At 39.5% G+C, this 25,372-nt stretch overlaps 13 non-coding genes across 13 annotated transcripts; all 13 read right to left on the bottom strand.

Moving 5' to 3' along the window:
* Positions 1 to 1,356: 1,356 nt before the first annotated feature.
* trnac-gca (transfer RNA cysteine (anticodon GCA)) lies at positions 1,357 to 1,428 on the bottom strand. Its single transcript has one exon. It is a non-coding gene; the product is annotated as a tRNA-Cys (tRNA).
* Positions 1,429 to 9,300: 7,872 nt separating this feature from the next.
* trnac-gca (transfer RNA cysteine (anticodon GCA)) lies at positions 9,301 to 9,372 on the bottom strand. The gene has a single exon. It is a non-coding gene; the product is annotated as a tRNA-Cys (tRNA).
* Positions 9,373 to 9,558: 186 nt separating this feature from the next.
* Positions 9,559 to 9,630, bottom strand: trnac-gca (transfer RNA cysteine (anticodon GCA)). The gene has a single exon. It is a non-coding gene; the product is annotated as a tRNA-Cys (tRNA).
* A 550-nt stretch (positions 9,631 to 10,180) lies between these two features.
* On the bottom strand, positions 10,181 to 10,252 carry trnac-gca (transfer RNA cysteine (anticodon GCA)). Its single transcript has one exon. It is a non-coding gene; the product is annotated as a tRNA-Cys (tRNA).
* Positions 10,253 to 15,267: 5,015 nt separating this feature from the next.
* Positions 15,268 to 15,339, bottom strand: trnac-gca (transfer RNA cysteine (anticodon GCA)). The gene has a single exon. It is a non-coding gene; the product is annotated as a tRNA-Cys (tRNA).
* Positions 15,340 to 16,128: 789 nt separating this feature from the next.
* On the bottom strand, positions 16,129 to 16,200 carry trnac-gca (transfer RNA cysteine (anticodon GCA)). Its single transcript has one exon. It is a non-coding gene; the product is annotated as a tRNA-Cys (tRNA).
* Positions 16,201 to 16,976: 776 nt separating this feature from the next.
* Positions 16,977 to 17,048, bottom strand: trnac-gca (transfer RNA cysteine (anticodon GCA)). The gene has a single exon. It is a non-coding gene; the product is annotated as a tRNA-Cys (tRNA).
* An 806-nt stretch (positions 17,049 to 17,854) lies between these two features.
* Positions 17,855 to 17,926, bottom strand: trnac-gca (transfer RNA cysteine (anticodon GCA)). The gene has a single exon. It is a non-coding gene; the product is annotated as a tRNA-Cys (tRNA).
* A 186-nt stretch (positions 17,927 to 18,112) lies between these two features.
* Positions 18,113 to 18,184, bottom strand: trnac-gca (transfer RNA cysteine (anticodon GCA)). The gene has a single exon. It is a non-coding gene; the product is annotated as a tRNA-Cys (tRNA).
* Positions 18,185 to 18,588: 404 nt separating this feature from the next.
* On the bottom strand, positions 18,589 to 18,660 carry trnac-gca (transfer RNA cysteine (anticodon GCA)). The gene has a single exon. It is a non-coding gene; the product is annotated as a tRNA-Cys (tRNA).
* Positions 18,661 to 19,465: 805 nt separating this feature from the next.
* trnac-gca (transfer RNA cysteine (anticodon GCA)) lies at positions 19,466 to 19,537 on the bottom strand. The gene has a single exon. It is a non-coding gene; the product is annotated as a tRNA-Cys (tRNA).
* A 3,939-nt stretch (positions 19,538 to 23,476) lies between these two features.
* Positions 23,477 to 23,548, bottom strand: trnac-gca (transfer RNA cysteine (anticodon GCA)). The gene has a single exon. It is a non-coding gene; the product is annotated as a tRNA-Cys (tRNA).
* A 1,725-nt stretch (positions 23,549 to 25,273) lies between these two features.
* trnae-cuc (transfer RNA glutamic acid (anticodon CUC)) lies at positions 25,274 to 25,345 on the bottom strand. Its single transcript has one exon. It is a non-coding gene; the product is annotated as a tRNA-Glu (tRNA).
* Positions 25,346 to 25,372: the final 27 nt, after the last annotated feature.

Here is a 25,372-nt window from a genome sequence, read left to right as displayed (position 1 = left end):
TAATGTTGTATGTAAACTGTGTTTGAGGGGAAGTTGTGGCCTAATGGTTAGAGAGTCGGACTTGCAATCGAAGGGTTGTGAGTTTGAGTCTCGGGCCGGCAGGAATTGTGGGTGCGTGCATGTAAAGTTCTCTCTCCACCTTCAATACCATGACTTAGGTGCCCTTGAGCAAGGCATTGAACCCCCAACTGCTCCCCGGGCGCTGCAGCATAAATGGCTGCCCACTGCTCTGGGTGTGTGTTCACAGTGTGTGTGTGTGTGTGCACTGCTCTGTGTGTGTGCACTTCGGATGGGTTAAATGCAGAGCACGAATTCTGAGTATGGGTCACCATCCTTGGCTGAATGTCATGTCATGTCACGTTGTTTGAGAGAGAGAGAGAGAGAGAGAGGGGGGTGTTCAGAGAGGAGTCTGTTGGATGTTTAGCTGTTATTTGTTTTATGGACTCAATGTTGAAAATGTAAAACATTTCTGTTGGCAGAAGTGAAAAATAAATAATTTTATGAAGTTACAATTTTGTTTGATTACATGATGTATTTTACTGAACATGAGTATTTACAATGCAAATCCAAATTATTTTAATTTACTGTTACTTATATCTTGTCTTTTAACTTTATTAAGATCAGATTCTGCAGGTAAAATTACAATAATAAGGTGACTTGACTTGACTTACTACAGGACTTGACTTGACTTGACTTGACTTGACATAACTTGTGACTTGACTTGACTTGACTTGCCCAAGAAAAAAATACTTGGGACTTACTTGAGACTTGAAGGTTAAGACTTGAGACTTACTTGAGACTTGCACATGTGTGACTTGGTCCCATCTCTGCAGAAAAATGCTCTTTCATTGAGCCATACCCCCACAGACTTCTGTGCTTAGAGCCAAAGATTAAGTTAGATCCTACGATTCAACAATATCAAACATTGACTGCTTCACTGTAAACTCAGGTATTTGGTTACTCCAAATCTGAATCAACAACTCTACAATTCAAAACCTCCAAATAAGACAAGTCCAAAGGGGACACCCAGATTTGAACTGTGGTCGACTTGATTACAGACTCACTTTGAAATCATGTCGTTGATTATGTCAAGAAAGCCAGATCCAAAATGTAGACCTATTGATCTGCAGACAAATGCTCTGTTGTTAAGCTATAACCCAGTACTGCATGAGCACAAACCTCAAAAATGAACTTATGTCAAGGATTTGTTTATTCCTAATATGCCAAGCCCAAATTAGGCACATGGAATGAACCTGGGACCTCTTGATCTGCAATAAAATGCCGTGCCATTGAGATTTAAGAGCACAAAAAGGCAGGAAGATATGGCTACACATTTTCCTAACATGTCAAATCCAAAGGGGGCACCCGGATGTGAACCGAGGACCTCTTGATCTGCAGTCAAATGCTCTACCACTGAGCTATACCTCCACAGACTCCCTGGATAATAGCCTCACACAAGATGACAGATTCACTTTTGAATAAAGTTTATGGATATGACAAGCATGCCAAATACAAAAAGATCATCTCAAGAGGATGCACCACTGAGTTACAATCACATAGAATCTTTCTATGTAGATATGTTTGCAATTATTCCTAAACTGCCAAATCCACAAGGGGCACCCGGATTTGAACCGGGGACCTCTTGATCTGCATTCAAATGCTCTACCACTGAACTATAGCCCCACATCTATGCAGAAAAATGCTCTTTCATTGAGCCATACCCCCACAGACTTCTGTGCTTAGAGCCAAAGATTAAGTTAGATCCTACGATTCAACAATATCAAACATTGACTGCTTCACTGTAAACTCAGGTATTTGGTTACTCCAAATCTGAATCAACAACTCTACAATTCAAAACCTCCAAATAAGACAAGTCCAAAGGGGACACCCAGATTTGAACTGTGGTAGACTTGATTACAGACTCACTTTGAAATCATGTCGTTGATTATGTCAAGCAAGCCAGATCCAAAATGTAGACCTATTGATCTGCAGACAAATGCTCTGTCGTTGAGCTATAACCCCGTACTGCATGAGCACAAACCTCAAAAGTGAATTCATGTCAAGGATTTGTTTATTCCTAGTAGGGCCAGACAAATTAGGCACATGGAATGAACCTGGGACCACTTGATCTGCAGTCAAATGCTCTACCACTGAGCTATACCCCCACAGACTCCCTGGATCATAGCCTCACACAAGATGACAGACTCACTTTTGAATAAAGTTTTTGGATATGACAAGCATGCCAGATACAAAAAAGAACCTCTCGAAAAGATGTGCCATTGAGTTACAATCACATACAGAATCTTTCTATATAGATATGTTTGCACTTATTACTAATCTGCCAAATCCATAAGCGGCACTCAGATTTGAACCGAGGACCTCTTGATCTGCACTCAAATGCTCTACCACTGAACTATACCCCCACATCTTTGCAGAAAAATGCTCTTTCATTGAGCCATACCCCCACAGACTTCTGTGCTTAGAGCAAGATTAAGTTAGATCCTACGATTCAACAATATCAAACATTGTCTGCTTCACTGTAAACTCAGGTCTTTGGTTACTCCAAATCCGAATCAACAACTCTACAACTCAAAACCTCCAAATAAGACAAGTGCAAAGGGGACACCCAGATTTGAACTGTGGACGATTGATTACAGACTCACTTTGAAATCATGTCATTGATTATGTCAAGCAAGCCAGATCAAAATAGTAGACCTATTGACTTGCAGACAAATGCTCTGTCGTTGAGCTATAACCCGTACTGCATGAGCACAAACCACAAAAATGCCAAACTGCAATTAGGCACATGAAATGAACCTGGGACCTTTTAATCTGCAATCAAACGCCTTGCCATTGAGATATAACCCTGTACAGTATGAGCACAAAAAGGCAGGAAGATATGGCTACACATATACCTAACATTCCAAATCCAAAGGGGACACCCGGATTTGAACCGGGGACCTCTTGATCTGCAGTCAAATGGATTTGTTTATTCCTAATATGCCAAGCCCAAATTAGGCACATGGAATGAACCTGGGACCTCTTGATCTGCAATAAAACGCCGTGCCATTGAGATTTAAGAGCACAAAAAGGCAGGAAGATATGGCTACACATTTTCCTAACATGCCAAATCCAAAGGGGGCACCCGGATTTGAACCGGGGACCTCTTGATCTGCAGTCAAAATTTTTTTTTGTTTTGTTTTTTTTTAAGAAATTTCAATCAATAAAATACAATAGATTAAACACAAACAATAGAAAATACAGAACATTGTACATTACATATCTCTACATTACACATCTTTCCTTTACATAGATAATTTAAAAATCTCCTTCACTTCCTGGCAGCTTCCACATTAAATCATTTAAAACACAATAAACTTTTGGGGTAAAAACATCATAAAAAGAGTCTAACATATTTACACCTTTAAAGTACACATACAGTCTTTCAATATATAATTCTGTTTTTCTTTTAAACACCCTCCAAACATCCAACACAATTCTTTCCTTTTTAGCCACAGTTCTTCTGTCCCATATTGCACTTTTCATTAGCATTACACACAGATTAATGAAACTTTTGTTTTGACACTTTTTTTCCCAACCAAACATCACAACTCTGTTTAATTCCATTACATTTTCATCCCACTCCTCAGTCACATCTTTAATTAAACATTTACATTTCCTTAAAAAGTCCTCTAGCTCTCTACAATGTAAAAACATATGTAAAATCCCCTCTTCCTCTTCCTGGCACACTTTACACAGAGCATTTTCTTCCATTCCTATTTCATTTAAAATAACATCAGTAAAAACCACTTTATGCCTTATAAAATACTCCAAACATTCCAATTTTGTTTCCACACATTTCCCCGTCATGTTTCTCCATATACACTCTTTTTTTAAATCTTTGAATTTCTGCACCCAGTAACCATTTGCCATCGGCTCTTTAAAAACATCATCTCTAAAAGCACAATAAATCATTTTCACAGTACATTCCTTAAAATCATACAGTTTTTCCCCTAATTTCACATGAATACATTTCTCTTTTGGCTCTCCTTCCATACTTTCTATTCTTTTTATCCACTCTTTAGGTATTGCATTTTTAATGATTTCATATTTATTTTTATTACTTGTTCACTGTAACCCTCTTTTGCCTCCTCCATTGCATCTACAATAAATTGTGTAGGTAAAAACCCTTCTTTAAATTCATACAAAACATCTCTCACTCTTGTTATCCCCACTTCCATCCATTTCTTTAAAAAAATTCCTTTGTTTTGTTTTAAAATGTTTTGGTTTAAAAACAGAGGTTGATTTAAAATATTTTCTCTCCCATGTGGATCATACTCAAGTCTATCTAAAAATTTTCCCCAGGCACTAAACATTTCCCTATAAAACTCTGGTAAGCACTCTGTCATCCAATTCTTTGTTTTCATCCATAAAATCCCATCCCACCATGTTAAAATCCCCACATTTGTTTAAAAAATATTCCATTGTCTTTTTCCATGCAGTTTTGTGACCATCATCTAGATATTTTTTTACTATTTTAATTCTTAAGCTATTTTTCTCTGTTCAACATTAATCCCATCCCTCCTTTCCCTACTTCTCCTATTAATGCCCCAAAAATGCAATATATGACTTGCACATTCTGCGTGTCTGTGGAAATCAGGCGCGGACTGGACACCGGGAGAACCGGGACAATTCCCGGTGGCCTGGCAGCCGATTTGGCCCACTATTTAATATCATTATTGTATAATTGCCTGCCGAATGTACTAAAGCGATCCTTTGTGAATCCGCCATTTGATAATTAAATCTCTAATAAGTCATGAATTGTTAGTCATGACTCGCGCGCTCTCCGTGCCTCCGCCAAACGGTTTGGATCAGACTCAGAGTAATCAATGCGAGAGAGAGAGAGAGAGAGAGAGAGAGAGAGAGAGAGAGAGAATACAGTGGACTGCTGGAGCAGAGAAGCAGAACTCCTGTTCAGGGTTTCAGGTCAGTTTCATCTGTAAAGATGCTTTTTTGTCTTTGTTTTTTTTATTTATTTAATCAAGCAGCAGCACGTTGCTCATCAGTCATCACTCAAAATACTATATAAAGGACATCATTATTATCTGTTGTAATGTTACAGTAGTAATTTAGCTGAAAAAAATTCTGATTTTTTTTATAGGTTTAGGGGGAGCTACGACAGACAACAACACAACCCTTACGAAAATTAACATTTTAATATTTAACTATAAATCCAGAGAAAATGGTTACTATTGTTTAACTCTGATAACCAAAAATGTAAAATTATTTTACAAATGTATTTATTTAAAAATAAATACAAATCCATTTGCAAAAAAAAAAAGGTTATTTTACTTTTATATAGGCTAATAAAAGCATGTTAAACTTTTGTAAGGAAAAAACATGACTCGTGTACAGTATTAGGATTTTTCTATAAAGATATTGTAGTATTGTAGAGTATTGTATTGTAAAGATTAGTTTTGTTCAATCTTGAGTATTAAAGTCACGAGAGAGATGGATAACAGGGCAAAATTAAGAGACTGAAGAGAAAAATGGAAATGAAGGTGCAGTTCAGGAGAGAACTTTTAATTATTTAGCATGTCCCCAAATTAAAGATTTAAACCTTTTTTTATGTCAGGTCCAAACAAAAAATAGTTTTGTCCATGAACAGGTTTGTATGAGTTTGAATTTTCCAGTCTGAATTTTTTCCCAGTCCGCCCCTCCTGTAAATGAATGGCAAAGACATGTTTTCATTTACTACACATAGGTCTACTGAAGCTCGCAGTGTTTTCAACCTCTGCCGCCTCAATATTCCTCATAATTCCTAAAACTGCTCTGTGTCACTTCATGTGCATTTTACTTATTTTAGGAAAACTATCATCATATACAAAGAGACAGCAGTTTAAAAAAAACACCAATATTTCAGGAGTTTATTACACAGAATACGTCACATGCTTATTAGATAACTGTATTTAAGTTGATGTATATGCTTTTATTTATTATTCTTTAATTTTCACAAATTTATAAAAGTAATCAAAAAGTACTCAAAAGTAATTAGTTACATTACTTTAATAAAGTAATTGAAAAAGTTACACTACTATTACATTTTAAACAGGGTAACTTGTAATCTGTAACCTATTACATTTCCAAAGTAACCTTCCCAACACTGACTATATGCAATTCTTGACGGTTTACTATTCCATAAAAAATCTAAAAAACATTTTTTCAACCTTTTCTCCACCCACATTGGCATAGCAGTCACATATAAAACATACCACAGCTTTGACACCATTAACACATTTAATATTAAAACCTTCCCTTTTAAACTTAATGTCCTCAATTTCCAAAAATGTAACCTTCTTTCAATACCTCCTACTATTTCTTCCCACATTTTTTCTTTAACATTCCTTTCTTCTTTTCCCATTAGAACACCTAAAATCCTTATTTCTTTTGTTTCTTTAAAATGAAATTACTCTGTTAAAACAGTCACTCCTCCAAATCTCATATATATAGTTTTTTCTTCATTTATCTTACCTCCTGATCCCCTACAAAACATCTGTACTACTTCCATTACTTTATTAACACTCTCTATATCTTTAACTATTATTGTCGTATCATCTGCATATTGAAATATTTTTTCATTTCCCCCACTTCCTTCAATGTTTATCCCTCTTATGTCTTCGTCTATTTTAATAGCTAATCCCAATGGTTCTGCAACTAAAGAATATAAAAGCGCTGATAATGGACATCCTTGTCTTATTGATCTAGTAATTTTAAAACATTCAGTTAAAAAACCATTACACTGTATTCTTGTTATTGCTCCCTAATATAAAATTGTAATCCACTTGATAAAATTTTCCCCAAACCCGTACCTTCTTAAAATTCCAAATAAATATTCATGCTCCACTCTATCAAAAGCCTTTTCGAAATCCAAACTAATAACATATCCTTTTTTGTTTTTTTCTTTCATATATCTTATCCCATCTATTATACTTAAAGTTGTGTCCGCTATATCTTTCCTTTTAACTCCATACACTTGATTTGTTTCAATGATGGTTGGCATTACCTCTTTCAATCTGTTGGCTAAAACTTTTGTTAAAATTTTCAGATCTGTATTCAACATTGTAATTGGTCTATAATTTTTTAAGTCTACTTTATCTCCTTTTCTTTTATATATCAACTTTAATAATCCCATCCCCATTCTCTGATTCATTTCCTCTTTTTTAAAGATCTCTTCATATACTTCTTTTAAAATACTGGTTAAAAAATCTTTAAAAACAATATAAAATTCACTCCCCAAACCATCTATACCTGGACTTTTATTTTTGTTTAATTCACTTATTGTTCTTTTTATCTCTTCTTCTCTTATCTCTTCATCACACTCTTTTTGTCTACTTCTCCTACTGTTGTTTTTATTTGCTTAAGTAACTCCAATTTCTCTTCTTCCTTCAACCCCTCAGTACTAAACAGGTTCTCATAATATGCTTTTACTTCTTTTAATATTTCCTCATTTGTTTCCACCACTACACTATTTTTTCCTCTTATTTCTTTAATCATTCCAGCTTTCCCTCTTATTTTTTCTAGATCAAAGAAAAACTTTGTACATTTTTCTCCCTCCAAAGTATATTTAGCTTTACTTATTAGTCTTGCGCTTTCATATTTTTTCTCTTCCATTTCTTTCAATATTCCCTCCAGTTCTTTTATTTTTTGTATATCTTTCCCATTCTCATTTAATTCCTTTTCCAATTTTTCTCTTATTTCTCTCTCCTTCTTCCTCTTACATATCTGTATTAATTTGCAATACTTTATTGTGAATTTTTTAACTAAATATTTAACATTTTCCCACCATATCCTTTTATCTTCACTGTACATTTCATTCTCCTTTTCTTTTTCAATAATTTCTTTAATACTTAAAACATACTCCTCATTCTTCAAAACCTCTACATTTAAAACCCATACACCCGGCCTTCTTTTCACTGAACTCCAGTCTACTTGCAAAAAAATTGGTTTATGGTCACTTAAGCTTGATTCTTCATATTTAATGTTACCGATAAATCCTTCAATGTGCCTTGTACACAAAATAAAATCAATCCTTGTCTTACACATAAAATTCCCTACTAATTGCCTCCTTGAATATTCTTTCTTTTTTTCATTTCTTTCTCTCCATACATCAATCATATTATTTTCTTCCATTAATAATTTCAGTTCTTTTCTTCCTTTATCATTTTTAAAAACCATTCCCTCACCCATTTCTAATTTACTGAAAACGGTATTAAAATCACCCATCATAATAACTTCTTTATGCTTTTTTAAAAAATCTCGTAATACATTAAAATATTCCTTCTTTTCATTCTCTACAGTCGGTGCATGAATATTAACTACAATAACTTTTTTCTCCTCATACTCCATTTAAACCGCAATACATTTCCCATCTACGTCATTATATATTGTTTTACATGATACCCCACAGTTTTCTTTTATTAAAATCGCAACTCCTCTTCTAAGCCTCCCATCACCATTGTTATATAAAATCTCTCCGCTCCACCTTTTCCTTATTTCAGTCATGTACTCTTCCCTCCAGTTAGTTTCTTGTAATAAAATCACATCCTCTCCTTTACACATTTCTTTCACCTTTTCAACTTTACCCATGTCCATCAATCCCCTTGCATTAAAAGTAACACAAATTAAAACCATTAAAATAAATAAAAATAAATACATAAAAAACATTATTTTCCATCTTCTCCCTCCAGCCCTCTTAACACTTCATATCGGTAAACTCACTTTTATCACTGTAAACTCAGGTCTTTGGTTACTCCAAATCCGAATCAACGACTCTACAACTCAAAACCTCCAAATAAGACAAGTCCAAAGGAGACACCCAGATTTGAACTGTGGACGACTTGATTACAGACTCACGTTGAAATCATGTCGTTGATTATGTCAAGCAAGCCAGATCCAAAACGTAGACCTATTGATCTGCAGACAAATGCTCTGTCGTTGAGCTATAACCCTGTACTGCACGAGCACAAACCTCAAAAATTAATTTCTGTCAAGGATTTGTTTATTCCTAATATGCCAAGCCCAAATTAGGCACATGGAATGAACCTGGGACCTTCCTAAAAGGCAGGAAGATATGGCTACACATATTCCTAACATGCCAAATGCAAAGGGGGCACCCAGATTTGAACCGGGGACCTCTTGATCTGCAATAAAACGCCGTGCCATTGAGATATAACCTCGTACAGTATGAGCACAAAAAGGCAGGAAGATATGGCTACACATGTTCCTAAAATGCCAAATCCAAAGGAGAATCCGGATTTGAACCAGGGACCTCTTGATCTGCAGTCAAATGCTCTACCACTGAGCTATACCCCCACAGACTCCCTGGGTCATAGCCTCACACAAGATGGCAGACTCAGTTTTGAATAAAGTTTATGGATATTACAAGCATGCCAAATACAAAAAAGATCCTCTCGAGAGGATGCACCACTGAGTTACAATCACATACAGAATCTTTCTGTATAGATATGTTTGCACTTATTCCTAAACTGCCAAATCCACAAGGGGCACCCAGATTTGAACCAGGGACCTATTGATCTGCAGTCAAATGCTCTACCACTGAACTATACCCCCACCACATCTTTGCAGAAAAATGCTCTTTCATTGAGCCATACCCCCACAGACTTCTGTGGTTAGAGCCAAAGATTAAGTTAGACCCTACGATTCAACAATATCAAACATTGACTGCTTCACTGTAAACTCAGGTCTTTGGTTACTCCAAATCCGAATCAACAACTCTACAACTCAAAACCTCCAAATAAGACAAGTCCAAAGGGGACACCCAGATTTGAACTGTGGACGACTTGATTACAGACTCACTTTGAAATCATGTCGTTGATTATGTCAAGCAAGCCAGATCCAAAACGTAGACCTATTGATCTGCAGACAAATTCTCTGTTGTTGAGCTATAACCCCGTACTGCATGAGCACAAACATCAAAAATGAATTTATGTCAAGGATTTGTTTATTCCTAATATGCCAAGCCCAAATTAGGCACATGGAATGAACCTGGGACCTCTTAATCTGCAATCAAATGCCGTGCCATTGAGATATAACCCTGTACAGTATGAGCACAAAAGGCAGGAAGATAAGGCTACACATATGCCTAACATGCCAAATCCAAAGGGGGCATCCGTATTTGAACCGGGGACCTCTTGATCTGCAGTCAAATGCTCTACCACTGAGCTATACCCCCACAGATTCCCTGGATCATAGCCACACACAAGATGACAGACTCACTTTTGCATAAAGTTTTTGGATATGACAAGCTTGCCAGATACAAAAAAGAACCTCTTAAGAGGATGTACCACTGAGTTATAATCACATACAGAATCTTTCTATATAGATATGTTTGCACTTATTCCTAATCTTCAAAACCGGGGACCTCTTGATCTGCAGTCAAATGCTCTCCCACTGAGCCATACCCCCAAATCTTTGCAGAAAAATGCTCTATCATTGAGCCAAACCCCCACAGACTTCTTTGATTAGAGCCAAAGATTAAGTTACATCCTACAGTTCAACAATATCAAACATTGACTGCTTCACGGTAAACTCAAGTCTTTGGTTACTCCCAATCAGAATCGACAACTCTACAACTCAAAACCTCCAAATAAGACAAGTCCAAAGGGGGCACCCAGATTTGAACTGTGGACGACTTGATCACAGACTCACTTTGAAATCATGTCGTTGATTATGTCAAGCAAGCCAGATCAAAATAGTAGACCTATTGACTTGCAGACAAATGCTCTGTCGTTGAGCTATAACCCGTACTGCATGAGCACAAACCACAAAAATGAACTTATGTCAAGGATTTCTTTATTCCTAATATGCCCAAAGGAGGCACATGGAATGAACCTGGGACTTCTTGATCTACAATGAAACGCTGTGCCATTGAGATATAACCGCATACAGTATGAGCACAAAAAGGCAGGAAGATATGGCTACACATATTTTTTTATAGCGTTTGAGCTCCGTCACTATATTCTTTTCATTGACTATTTTTAACTTAAAAATCAATTTTATACATCATTGTTTCCGTTTATATAACGTGTGAATATATCCTCTATTGTATTCTACAACAAAAACAATCAGAGCGCCTCGCTATCACTAGTTTTTTTTGATCTCCCGGGTCCGCTACTAGCTTTGAGCCCATTAGCATCAGCAAGCGTGGTTGCTCCTAACTGCGCTTACATTGCTAATACTCTATTCACACACATTACCACTGCTGTACTCACTGTTACTTGCTTTAATGGCGAATGAATGTCTCCACTCTGTGCAGCTCAAGCTCGAGGCCGTGGGGAAGCAGATTTGCGACCTGGAGGAAAGGCAGGCCCAGCTGAGAGAGCGGAGAGCCGTGCTGGAATCATCCCGGGCTGACGCTCACAAGTCCGGGGTAAGTATACAGCGTGCTGATAACAGTCCCACCACGTCTACTCTGTGTGTTTCTCTGCACAGGCCCGGTGCACCCAGGACGCGATCTTCCCAGATGTCCTTCACTGCGACGCCGGGACACCACGGACACTGGGTGCATCCACAGCGGAGGGCGCGAGCCGGGTCACGGGTGACGACTTCTCCCCCTCCTGCCTTCGACATCTCCATCCGGAACCGCTTCGCTCCCCTCCGGGAAGACAGGACGCGACGCTGTGATCATCGGAGACTCTATCGTCCGACACGTGAGTGCTACGTTAGCCGAAGGTAAAGTGCACACTCATTGTTTGCCTGGTGCTCGTGTTCTCGATGTTTCTGCGCAGATACCCGCGATCCTGAAGGCCGGCGAGAGCCCCAGAGCGGTCGTGCTTCACGCCGGGGTTAACGACACCACGCTGCGGCAGACGGAGACGCTGAAGAGGGACTTCAGCAGCCTGAACGAGACGGTTCGCAGCACGACGCCCACGGCGACGTTCGTGATGAGTTTTGTTCCACCCGCTTAAATGATAAAAGTACTTGCGCTGTAAAAACTATTAAGACTGTGTCTGTTCCCCGAATAGTGAGGTCAAAATATAATGTAGGATCTAGAAAATATCTTATCGTAATTAAACCAGAAAAATGTAAAGTAAATGAACAAAAACAATTTTTAAAGTTTGGGCTCATAAATATTAGATCACTCACACCCAAAGCAGTTATTGTAAATGAAATGATCACAGATAATAGTTTTGATGTACTGTGCTTGACTGAAACCTGGCTAAAACCAAATGATTATTTTGGTCTAAATGAGTCTACTCCACCAAACTTCTGTTATAAGCATGAGCCCCATCAGACTGGTCGTGGCGGAGGTGTTGCAACAATATATAGTGATATTCTCAATGTTACCCAGAAAACAGGATACAGGTTTAACTCTTTTGAAATACTTCTGCTAAATGTTACACTGTCAGACATGCAAAAGGAATCTAATGTATCTCTTGCTCTGGCTACTGTGTATAGACCACCAGGGCCGTATACAGAATTCCTAAAATAATTTGCAGATTTCCTCTCAGACCTTCTAGTTACAGTTGATAAGGCGCTAATCATGGGAGATTTTAATATTCACGTTGATAATGCAAATGATACATTAGGACTTGCGTTTACTGACCTAATAAACTCCTTTGGAGTCAAGCAAAATGTCACCGGGCCCACTCATCGTTTTAATCATACACTAGATTTAAATATATCGCATGGAATCGATCTTACTGCTATAGATATTGTACCCCAAAGTGACGATATTACAGACCATTTCCTTGTATCGTGCATGCTGCGTATAACTGATATTAACTATATGTCTCACCGTTACCGTCTGGGCAGAACTATTATTCCAGCCACCAAAGAAAGATTCGCAAATAACCTGCCTGATCTATCTCAACTGCTATTTGTACCCAAAAATACACATGAATTAGACGAAATTACTGACAACATGGGCACTATTTTCTCTAATACATTAGAAGCTGTTGCCCCCATCAAATTGAAAAAGGTTAGAGAAAAACGTACCGTGCCATGGTATAACAGTAATACTCACTCTCTCAAGAAAGTAACTCGTTTTCTTGAACGCAAATGGAGAAAAACTAACTTGGAAGTTTTTAGAATTGCATGGAAAAACAGTATGTCCAGCTATAGACAGGCTCTAAAAACTGCTAGGGCAGAGCATATACACAAACTCATTGAAAATAACCAAAACTATCCAAGGTTTTTATTTAGCACAGTGGCTAAGTTAACAAATTACCAGACGCCACCTGATTCAAATATTCCACCAACGTTAAATAGTAATGACTTTATGAATTTCATCACTGATAAAATAGATAACATTAGAAATACAATAGCGAATGTAGATTCTACAGCGTCTAACACTTCAGTTTCATCCATCGCACCCAAAGATAAACTGCAGTGCTTTACAAATATGGGACAGGAAGAGCTAAATTAACTTATCACTGTATCTAAACCAACAACATGTTTATTAGATCCTGTACCCACTAAATTACTAAAAGAGCTGTTACCTGTAGCCGAAGAACCGCTTCTCAATATCATTAACTCGTCGTTATCTTTAGGTCACGTCCCAAAACCATTCAAGCTGGCGGTTATCAAGCCTCTTATTAAGAAACCAAAACTAGATCCTAGTGTACTGGCAAATTATAGGCCTATTTCAAATCTTCCATTTATGTCTAAAATTTTAGAAAAAGTTGTGTCTGCTCAATGGAGCACCTTCCTGCATAAAAATGATCTGTATGAAGAATTTCAGTCAGGTTTTAGGCCCCACCATAGCACAGAAACTGCACTTGTTAAACTTACAAATGACCTGCTCCTTGCGTCAGATCAAGGCTGCATCTCATTTCTAGTCTTACTTGATCTTAGTGCTGCGTTCGACACCATAGATCATGACATACTCATAGATCGATTACAAAACTATACAGGTATTCAAGGGCAGGCTCTAAGATGGTTTAGATCCTACCTGTCCGATCGCTACCATTTTGTTTACTTAAATGGGGTGTCATCTCATTTATCATCAGTAAAATATGGAGTGCCACAAGGATCCGTCCTAGGTCCCCTTCTATTTTCAATATACATGTTGCCCCTTGGTAATATTATTAGAAAATACGGAATTAGCTTCCACTGTTATGCTGATGATACTCAGCTATATATCTCAACGAGACCAGATGAAACTTCCCAATTATCTTAGCTAACAGAGTGTGTTAAAAATGTAAAAGATTGGATGACAAATAATTTTCTCCAATTAAATTCGGATAAGACAGAGATATTAATTATTGGACCAAAAAACACTACACAGAATCTTGTAGATTACAATCTGCAACTAGACGGATGTACTGTTACTTCCTCTACAGTCAGAAATCTGGGTGTTATATTAGACAGCAATTTGTCTTTTGAAAATCATATTTCCAATGTTACAAAAACTGCATTCTTCCATCTTAGAAACATTGCCAAGCTACAAAACATGTTATCTGTTTCAGATGCAGAAAAGCTAGTTCATGCATTCATGACCTCTAGACTGGACTATTGTAATGCAATTCTAGGTGGTTGTCCTGCTTTGTCAATAAACAAGCTACAGGTAGTCCAAAATGCAGCAGCTAGAGTCCTTACGAGGTCAATAAAATATGATCATATTACCCCAATTTTACAGTCTCTGCACTGGCTACCTATTAAGTTCCGTATCAGTTACAAATTATCATTACTTACCTATAAGGCCCTAAAAGGTTTAGCTCCTGCGTACCTAACTAGCCTTCTACCACGCTACAATCCATCACGCACCCTAAGGTCACAAAACGCTGGATTTTGGTAGTTCCTAGGATAGCAAAGTCCACTAAAGGAGGTAGAGCTTTCTCACATTTGGCTCCCAAACACTGGAATAGCCTTCCTGATAATGTTCGGGGTTCAGACACACTCTCTCTGTTTAAATCTAGATTAAAAACACATCTCTTTCGCCAAGCATACGAATAATGTATCTTTTAAATTGTGAGTGTAGTTGCATCTGATCAAAACGTAGACCTATTGATCTGCAGACAAATGCTCTGTCGTTGAGCTATAACCCGTACTGCATAAGCACAAACCACAAAAATGAACTTATGTCAAGGATTTGTTTATTCCTAATATGCCCAAAGGAGGCACATGGAATGAACCTGGGATTGATCTACAATGAAACGCTGTGCCATTGAGATATAACCGCATACAGTATGAGCACAAAAAGGCAGGAAGATATGGCTACACATATTCCTAACCTGCCAAATCCAAAGGGGGCACCCAGATTTGAACTGGGGACCTCTTGATCTGCAGTCAAATGCTCTACCACTGAGCTATACCCCCACAGACTCCTTGGACCATAGCCTCACACAAGATGACAGACTCAATTTTGAATAAAGTTTTTGGATATGACAAGCATGCCATATACAAAAAAGAACCTCTCGAGAGGATGTTCTATAGAACCTTTCTATATAGATATGTTTGCACTTATTCCTAATCTGCCAAATCCATAAGCGGCACCCGATTTTGAACCGAGGGCCTCTTGATCTGCACTCAAATGCTCTACCACTCAACTATGCCCCCACATCTTTGCAGATAAATGCTCTTTAATTAAGCCATACCCCTTCAGACTTCTGTGTTTAGAGCCAAAGATTAAGTTAGATCCTACGATTCAACAATATCAAACATTGACTCCTTCACTGTAAACTTAGGTCTTTGGTTACTCCAAATCAGAATCAACAACTCTACAACTCAAACCCTCCAAATAAGACAAGTCCAAAGGAGACACTCAGATTTGAACTGTGGACGACTTGATTACAGACTCACTTTGAAATCATGTCGTTGATTATGTCAACCAAGCAAGATCCAAAACATAGAAATATTGATCTGCAGACAAATGCTCTGTTGTTGAGCTATAACCCCTTACTGCATGAGCACAAACCTCAAAAATGAATTTATGTCAAGGATTTGTTTATTCCTAATATGCCAAGCCCAAATTAGGCACATTGGAATGAACCTGGGACCTCTTGATCTGCAATCAAACGCCGTGCCATTAAGATATAACACCGTACAGTATGAGCACAAAAAGGCAGGAAGATATGGCTACACATATTCCTAACCTGCCAAATCCAAAGGGGGCATCCAGATTTGAACCAAGGACCTCTTGAGCTGCAGTCAAATGCTCTACCACTGAGCTATACCCCCAGAGACACCCTGGATCATAGCCTCACACAAGATGACAGACTCAATTTTGAATAAAGTTTTTGGATATGACAAGCATGCCAGATACAAAAAAGAACCTCTCGAGAGGATGTGCCACTGAGTTACAATCACATACAGAATCTTTCTATATAGATATGTTTGCACTTATTCCTAATCTGCAAAACCGGGGACCTCTTGATCTGCAGTCAAATGCTATCCCACTGAGCCAAACCCTCAAATCTTTGCAGAAAAATGCTCTTTCATTGAGCCAAACCCCCACAGACTTCTGTGCTTAGAGCCAAAGATTAAGTTACATCCTACGGTTCAACAATATCCAACATTGACTGCTTCACGGTAAACTCAAGTCTTTGGTTACTCCCAATCAGAATCAACAACTCTACAACTCAAAACTTCCAAATAAGACAAGTCCAAAGGGGCACCCAGATTTGAACTGTGGACGACATGATTACAGACTCACTTTGAAATCATGTCGTTGATTATGTCAAGCAAAGCCAGATCCAAAATGTAGGCCTATTGATCTGCAGACAAATGCTTTGTCGTTGAGCTATAACCCCGTACTGCATGAGCACAAACCACAAAAATGAACTTATGTCAAGGATTTGTTTATTCCTAATATGCCCAAAGGAGGCACATGGAATGAACCTGGGATTTCTTGATCTACAATGAAACGCTGTGCCATTGAGATATGACCACATACAATATGAGCACAAAAAGGCAGGAAGATATGGCTACACATATTCCTAACCTGCCAAATCCAACGGTGGCACCCAGATTTGAACCGGGGACCTCTTGATCTGCAGTCAAATGGTCTACCACTGAGCTATACCCCCACAGACTCCCTGGTCCATAGCCTCACACAAGATGACAGACTCAATTTTGAATAAAGTTTTTGGATATGACAAGCATGCAAGATACAAAAAAGAACCTCTCGAGAGGATGTGCCACTGAGTTACAATCACATACAGAATCTTTCTATGTAGATATGTTTGCACTTATTCCTAATCTGCCAAATCCATAAACTGCACTCGGATTTGAACCGGGGACCTCTTGATCTGCACTCAAATGCTCTACCACTCAACTATGCCCCCACATCTTTGCAGATAAATGCTCTTTCATTAGGCCATACCCCTACAGACTTCTGTGTTTAGAGCCAAAGATTAAGTTAGATCCAACGATTCAACAATATCAAACATTGACTCCTTTAATGTAAACTTAGGTCTTTGGTTACTCCAAATCAGAATCAACAACTCTACAACTCAAACCCTCCAAATAAGACAAGTCCAAAGGAGAGACCAAGATTTGAACTGTGGACGACTTGATTACAGACTCCCTTTGAAATCATGTCATTGATTGTGTCAAGCAAGCCAGATCCAAAACATAGAACTATTGATCTGCAGACAAATGCTCTGTCGTTGAGCTATAACCCCGTACTGCATGAGCACAAACCTCAAAAATGAATTTATGTCAAGGATTTGTTTATTCCTAATATGCCAAGCCCAAATTAGGCACATGGAATGAACTTGGGACCTCTTGATCTGCAATCAAACGCAGTGCCATTGAGATATAACCCTGTACAGTATGAGCACAAAAAGGCAGGAAGATATGGCTACACATAATCCTAACATGCCAAATCCAAAGAGGGCACCCAGATTTGAACCAGGGACCACTTGATCTGCAGTCAAATGCTCTACCACTGAGCTATACCCACACAGACTTCATGGATCATAGCCTCACACAAGATGACAGACTCACTTTTGAATAAAGTTTATGGATATGACAAGCATGCCAAATACAAAAAAGATCCTCTCAAGAGGATGCACCACTGAGTTACAATCACATACAGAATCTTTCTATATATATATGTTTGCACTTATTCCTAAACTGCCAAATCCATAAGCGGCACTCGGATTTGAACCGAGGACCTCTTGATCTGCACTCAAATGCTCTACCACTGAACTATGCCCCCACATCTTTGCAGAAAAATGCTCTTTCATTAAGCCATACCCCTACAGAATTCTGTGCTTCGAGACAAAGATTAAGTTAGATCCTTCGATTCAACAAAATATAACATTGACTCCTTCACTGTAAACTCAGGTCTTTAGTTACTCCAAATCAAAATCAGCAACTCTACAACTCAAAACCTCCAAATAAGACAAGTCCAAAGGGGACATCCAGATTTGAACTGTGGACGACTTGATTACAGACTCACTTTGAATTAATGTCGTTGATTATGTCAAGCAAGCCAGATCCAAAATGTAGACCTATTGATCTGCAGACAAATGCTCAGTCGTTGAGCTATAACCCCGTACAGTATGAGCACAAAAAGGCAGGAAGATATGGCAACACATATTCCTAACATGCCAAATCCAAAGGGGGCACCCGGATTTGAACCGGGGACCTTTTGATCTGCACTCAAATGCTCTACCACTGAGATATACCCCTACAGACTACCTGGATCATAGCCTCACACAAGATGACAGACTCACTTTTGAATGAAGTTTTTGGATATGACAAGCATGCCAGATACAAAAAAGAACCTCTCGAGAGGATGTGCCACTGAGTTACAATCACATACAGAATCTTTCTATATAGATATGTTTGCACTTATTCCTAATCTGCCAAATCCATAAGCGGCAGTCGGATTTGAACCGAGGACCTCTTGATCTGCACTCAAATGCTCTATCACTGAACTATGCCCCCACATCTTTGCAGAAAAATGCTCTTTCATTAAGCCATACCCCTACAGAATTCTGTGCTTCGAGCCAAAAATTAAGTTAGATCCTTCGATTCAACAATATATAACATTGACTCCTTCACTGTAAACTCAGGTCTTTAGTTACTCCAAATCAAAATCAGCAACTCTACAACTCAAAACCTCCAAATAAGACAAGTCCAAAGGGGACACCCAGATTTGAACTGTGGACGACTTGATTACAGACTCACTTTGAATTCATGTCGTTGATTATGTCAAGCAAGCCAGATCCAAAATATAGACCTATTGATCTGCAGACAAATGCTCTGTCGTTGAGCTATAACCCCGTACTGCATGAGCACAACCTAAAAAATGAATTTATATCAAGGATTTGTTTATTCCTAATATGCCAAGCCCAAATTAGGCACATGGAATGAACCTGGGACCTCTTGATCTGCAATAAAACGGCGTGCCATTGAGATATAACCCCGTACAGTATGAGCACAAAAAGGCAGGAAGATATGGCTACACATATTCCTAACATGCAAAATCCAAAGGGGGCACCCTGATTTGAACCGGGGACCTCTTGATCTGCAGTCAAATGCTCTACCACTGAGCTATACCCCCACCGACTCCCTGGATCATAGTCTCACACAAGATGACAGACTCACTTTTGAATAAAGTTTATGGTTCTTCTCGAGAGGATGCACCACTAAGTCACAATCAGGTTTCAGGTTTCAGGTCTTTTATTGTCATTCTATACATGTTGCCACATAAGAATAAAATATGTACTCAGGACCAGCAGCGTAAAAAAGATAGTTAACATACAGTATACATAAAATAATTAAAACATAATTTAATAACCTACAATATTTAAAAAAATAACTTTGACCTAAACAAGACACCTGATACCTAAAAAGTACTCCTTCTATAATAAATAATTAATCAGAAATTTTGAAACAATTTTAAAACAATCCCTAAGGCAGTGAATTCATGATTCTCACAGCCTCTGGGAAGAAGCTGCATTTCAGTCTTTTTGTTCTGGCTTTAACGCTTCTTAGCCTCCTGCCCGAGGGGAGTGGATTGAAGAGTTTGTTTGCCGGGTGGGTGGAATCCTCCATAATACAGGATGCTCTGCTTCTGCACCTGCTGGTGTAAATTCCCTCAAGAGAGGGTAGGCTGCTCAAAGTTATTTTTTGGGCCGATTTGACCACCCTCTCCAATTTCTTCTTGTCAGCAGCAGAACAATTTCCGTACCAGGCAGTGATGGAAAAAGTGAGTGTACTCTCCACCACACACCAGTAAAAGGCTAGCAGAACTGGAGTCCCAAGACCAGCCCGCTTCATCCTCCTAAGAAAATAAAGGCGATGTTGAGCCTTTTTTATAATGCTGGCTGTGTTGATGGTCCATGTTAAGTCATTGGAAATGTATATTCCAAGATACTTGATGTTTGAGACCATTTCCACAGCTAATCCACCAATGAACAGGGGAGAAGGGGTGTAGCTTCTCCTTCTAAAGTCCACGACAATTTCCTTCGTCTTCCCCACATTAATGCAGAGGTTATTTGCTCTGCACCAGTCCTCGAGTTCTTCCACCTCCTGTCTGTAAAAGGACTCGTCGTCATGGGATATCAATCCCACCACAGCCGTGTCATCAGCAAACTTCACAATATGACTGCCTGGATATTTAGCCGAGCAGTCATATGTTAAAAGCGTATACAGCAGGGGGCTCAGTACATATCCCTGGGGGGAACCGGTGTTAAGGATGATGGAAGAAGATGAAATGCCATGGACTTTGACTGTCTGTGGCCTGTTCGTTAAAAAATCATAAACCCAGTTACAAAGTGATGGCTTAAGTCCAAGTAGGAGCAATTTATTAACTAGAGTTTGTGGAACAATAGTATTAAAGGCTGAACTAAAGTCCAGGAAGAGCAGCCTGACATAAGAATCCCTATTTTCCAGATGGGTAAGAGCAGAGTGGATAACTGATGAAACTGCATCCGATGCAGACCTGTTCTCCCTGTAAGCGTATTGATGAGGGTCCACATTGACATCAATTATATCCTTCATGTGAGCCATAACCAGCCTTTCAAAGCATTTCATGATTATCGGTGTCAGAGCCACTGGACGGAAATCATTCATGCATGTCACGGCCGAGCTTTCGGGAACGGGAATAATAGTTGATGTCTTGAGACACACTGGCACCACAGCTTGGGAGAGTGACCTGTTAAAGATGTCAGTTAGCACTTCAGCCAGTTCATGAGCACAGTCCTTCAAAACCCTGCCGGGGATATTATCTGGACCTGCTGCTTTGCGTGTGTTAATTCTCAGCAGGGTTCTTCTTACATCCTCAGTGGACACACTAAAAGGCAGTTCACCTGGGTGGAGTGTAAGTCCAGAGAAGGGAGGGGCATTTGTTGTCTCAAAGCGGGCATAAAATGCATTCAAGGCATCGGGAAGAGATGGATCCTGAGGGCAAACAGTGTCTCTTTTACTATAAGCAGTGATGCTCTTGATGCCCTTCCACATGCTCCGGGAGTCATTGGTGGAGAAGTGACCCTGTATTTTATGTGCATATTTAGCCTTTGCTCTCTTGATCCCCCCCTCTAAATCCCTCCTCGCCGTTCTCAGTGTAAGTGCGTCCCCTGTCCTAAAGGCTAAATCCCGTGCCTTTAGAAGACACCGCACCTCTCCATTCAACCAGGGTTTCTGATTTGGACAGATAGTGATCTTCCTGGTAGTGGTGACATCATCAATACATTTACTGATGTAGCCACAGACAGATGATGCATATTCTTCTAGGTCCACCCCACCAACGCTGGTTGCTGCTTCTCGGAAAATCTGCCAGTTGGTGCGTTCAAAGCAGTCCTGGAGGATGAGGTTGGCTCCACTTGGCCACACCGTGATGGTTTTAACTGTGGGCTTGATGTCTTTCAGCAAAAGGCGATGAGCAGGAACCAGCAAGATGGAAATGTGGTCAGAAAACCCCAAGTGTGGGCGGGGCACCGCTCTGTATGCATCCCGTCTGTTAGTATACACACGGTCCAGCGTGTTATTCCCCCTGGTTGCTATGGAGACGTGTTGGTGGAACCGTGGCAGAATATCCGTCAAATTGACATGATTAAAATCACCAGCTACCACAAAAAAAGCCTCGGGATGTTCTGTAACGCACCAATATGGTCATGAAGTTCCCCGAGAGCCATACTAATGTTAGCACCCGGGGGGATATATACAGCCACAATAAACACAACTGTGAACTCCCGAGGCAAATAGTATGGTCGGCATTTCAATGTCAGGTATTCCACCGCCTCAGAACAGTGGCTGCTTACCGGAGAGCAGTTTATACACCAGCCTTTGTTTATGTAAACACAGATTCCTCCTCCGCGAGTTTTCCCCGAGAGATGGTTTCGATCGGATCGGAAGAGTAGCAACCCATCAATATGGTAAACTGAGTCTGGGATGTTGTTACATAGCCATGTCTCCGTTAACAGAAATACACAACAGTTTCTCATTTCCTTATAGCTGCTTAGTCTGAGGCGCATTAAGTCCATCTTGTTGTCAAGCGAGCGGACGTTTGCCAGAAAAAGCGTTGGAAACATGGGTCTATTATTAGCCTTTAGCCTGGCTATCAGACCAGCCCGCTTACCCCTCTTCTGCCTTCTTGCACACCGCTTCCTCCTTCCCTTTAACCGGTGTGTATCGCTCCTCCACCTCGCTATGTTCAGAAGCTTTAGCCTGCCCAACGTTGCTTTAAGCTGTGGTTTAATCATTATATTGATATTATTAAGTTTAAGAAGTCCAGATAAACTGTACTTTACCACACTATTCCTCGTGTTGGTATTGCTAAAAGGGATTTGTAATACACACGCCGGTAACTGAGAGGCCGCTGCACTGTTGCGCGCCGCCATATTAAGTGAAGGACTTTTTTTTTTTTGTGAAGGATCACATATAATCTTTCTATATAGATATGTTTGCACTTATTCCTAAACTGCCAATTCCACAAGGGGCACCCGGATTTAAACCAGGGACCTCATGATCTACAGTCAAATGCTCTACCACTCAACTATACCCCCACATCTTTGCAGAAAAATGCTCTTTCATTAAGCCATACCCCTAAAGACTTCTGTGCTTAGAGCCAAAGATTAAGTTAGATCCTACGATTCAACAATATCAAACATTGACTGCTTCACTGTAAACTCAGGTCTTTGGTTACTCCAAATCAGAATCAGCAACTCTACAACTCAAAAACTCCAAATAAGACAAGTCCAAAGGGGACACCCAGATTTGAACTGTGGACGACTTGATTACAGACTCACTTTGAAATCATGTCGTTGATTATGTCAAGCTAGCCAGATCCAAAATGTAGACCTATTGATCTGCAGACAAATGCTCTGTTGTTGAGCTATAACCCTGTACTGCATGAGCACAAACCTCAAAAATGAATTTATGTCAAGGATTTGTTTATACCTAATATGCCAGGCCCAAATTAGGCACATGGAATGAACCTGGGACCTTCCTAAAAGGCAGGAAGATATGGCTACACATATTCCTAACATGCCAAATGCAAAGGAGGCACCCAGATTTGAACCGGGGACCTCTTGATCTGCAATCAAATGCTCTACCACTGAACTATATCCCCACAGACTCCCTGGATCATAGCCTCACACAAGATGACAGACTCACTTTTGAATAAAGTTTTTGGATATGACAAGCATGCCAGATACAAAAAAGAACCTCTCGAGAGGATGTGCCATTGAGTTACAATCACATTCAGAATCTTTCTATATAGATATGTTTGCACTTATTCCTAATCTGCCAAATCCATAAGCGGCACTCGGATTTGAATCGTGGACCTCTTGATCTGCACTCAAATGCTCTACCACTTAACTATGCCCCCACATATTTGCAGAAAAATGCTCTTTCATTAAGCCATACCCCTACAGACTTCTGTGCTTCGAGCCAAAGATTAAGTTAGATCCTACGATTCAACAATATCAAACATTGACTCCTTCACTGTAAACTCAGGTCTTTGGTTACTCCAAATCAGAATCAGCAACTCTACAACTCAAAACCTCCAAATAAGACAAGTCCAAAGGGGACACCCATATTTGAACTGTGGACGACTTGATTACAGACTCACTTTGAAATCATGTCGTTGATTATGTCAAGCAAGCCAGATCCAAAATGTAGACCTATTGATCTGCAGAAAAATGCTCTGTTGTTGAGCTATAACCCCGTACTACATGAGCACAAACCTCAAAAATGAATTTATTTATCCAAAGGGGGCATCCGGTTACAATCACATACAGAATCTTTCTATATAGATATGTTTGCACTTATTCCTAATCTATTTAACTTGATTTATTTCAAATGAGTGCAATATTGTTAATGGAAACACCTCTACTGTACAAAGCACGCTCAGTAGAGTCCATTCTTGTAAGTTTTGTCCCATAATACTGTAGAAATATGCATAGAGAAAATGTTGGATTTTGGTTAATTTCACCACAAGTGGTGCATGTTCACCAAAATGTCACACATTTTAGGCAATAAAATAGAAAGTTGCCTACGTGCTGGAATGTACAAAACCGATGACAAACATATGGTCAGACATACATACAGGGCCTTTCTTTAGAATAAATCAAGCAGGGGGCCTCTCCTCTCTAGGGAGGTATAAAAATTGTAATCATAAGGAAAAGTTTGACTATTATGGAACCGCACCATATAGTGTATATAAGGAGATACCAAATAACATTCGAGATTTCCTTGCAAGGACTCTCGGCGTTGTTTTCCATAAAATAAAGTCTTTTCTTCTGAGAGAAAACCACTGACTGAGTGTGATTCTTCTGAGAACCGGTAGACGAAACTACATCAGCAACCTTATGTCAATTTTGTACCTTGACAGACCGACGATAGGCAGTTTTTCATCTAGATAATGGTTGCAATGTGTGTTTTCAGATGCAAGACAAAAGTATTTTCACCTGGACAAGAGCTTAATTACCAGTTCAAGGTATCAATCCAGCAATCACAGGAATCTGCCCAAATAAACTGAACCCCCGGGGTGAGTAAAAAAAAACAGCAATACCGAAGCATGTTACGCTTACAGAAGTGACTTTTTGGCCAGCAGTAGAGCTAAAGGACCATGATATGTCGAGGTTCTGTCTAGCACTTTGTCCCTTCGATAGCTCTGCTGGTAGAGCGGAGCACTGTAGGTTGGAGTGTTGGCAATCCTTAGGTCGCTGGTTCGACTTCGGCTCGAAGGAGGTCTTTTTTTCAAGCGCTCACCATTTTTTGGTTTGGAGCTGGCTTTCTAACAGCTGTAAGCAGAGCTTTAATTCACAATCCACAATTGGAAGGCAAAAGAGCTTTCCCTGACTGGGAATCGAACCCAGGCCGCAGCGGTGAGAGCACTGAATCCTAACCACTACACCACCAGGGAGGGGCTGGGGGGCTTACCTCCTGATAA

Source organism: Carassius carassius, chromosome 38 (genome assembly GCF_963082965.1).
Source record: "Carassius carassius chromosome 38, fCarCar2.1, whole genome shotgun sequence".
Lineage (NCBI taxonomy): Eukaryota > Metazoa > Chordata > Actinopteri > Cypriniformes > Cyprinidae > Carassius > Carassius carassius.
This window is presented reverse-complemented; position numbering and strand designations above follow the sequence as displayed.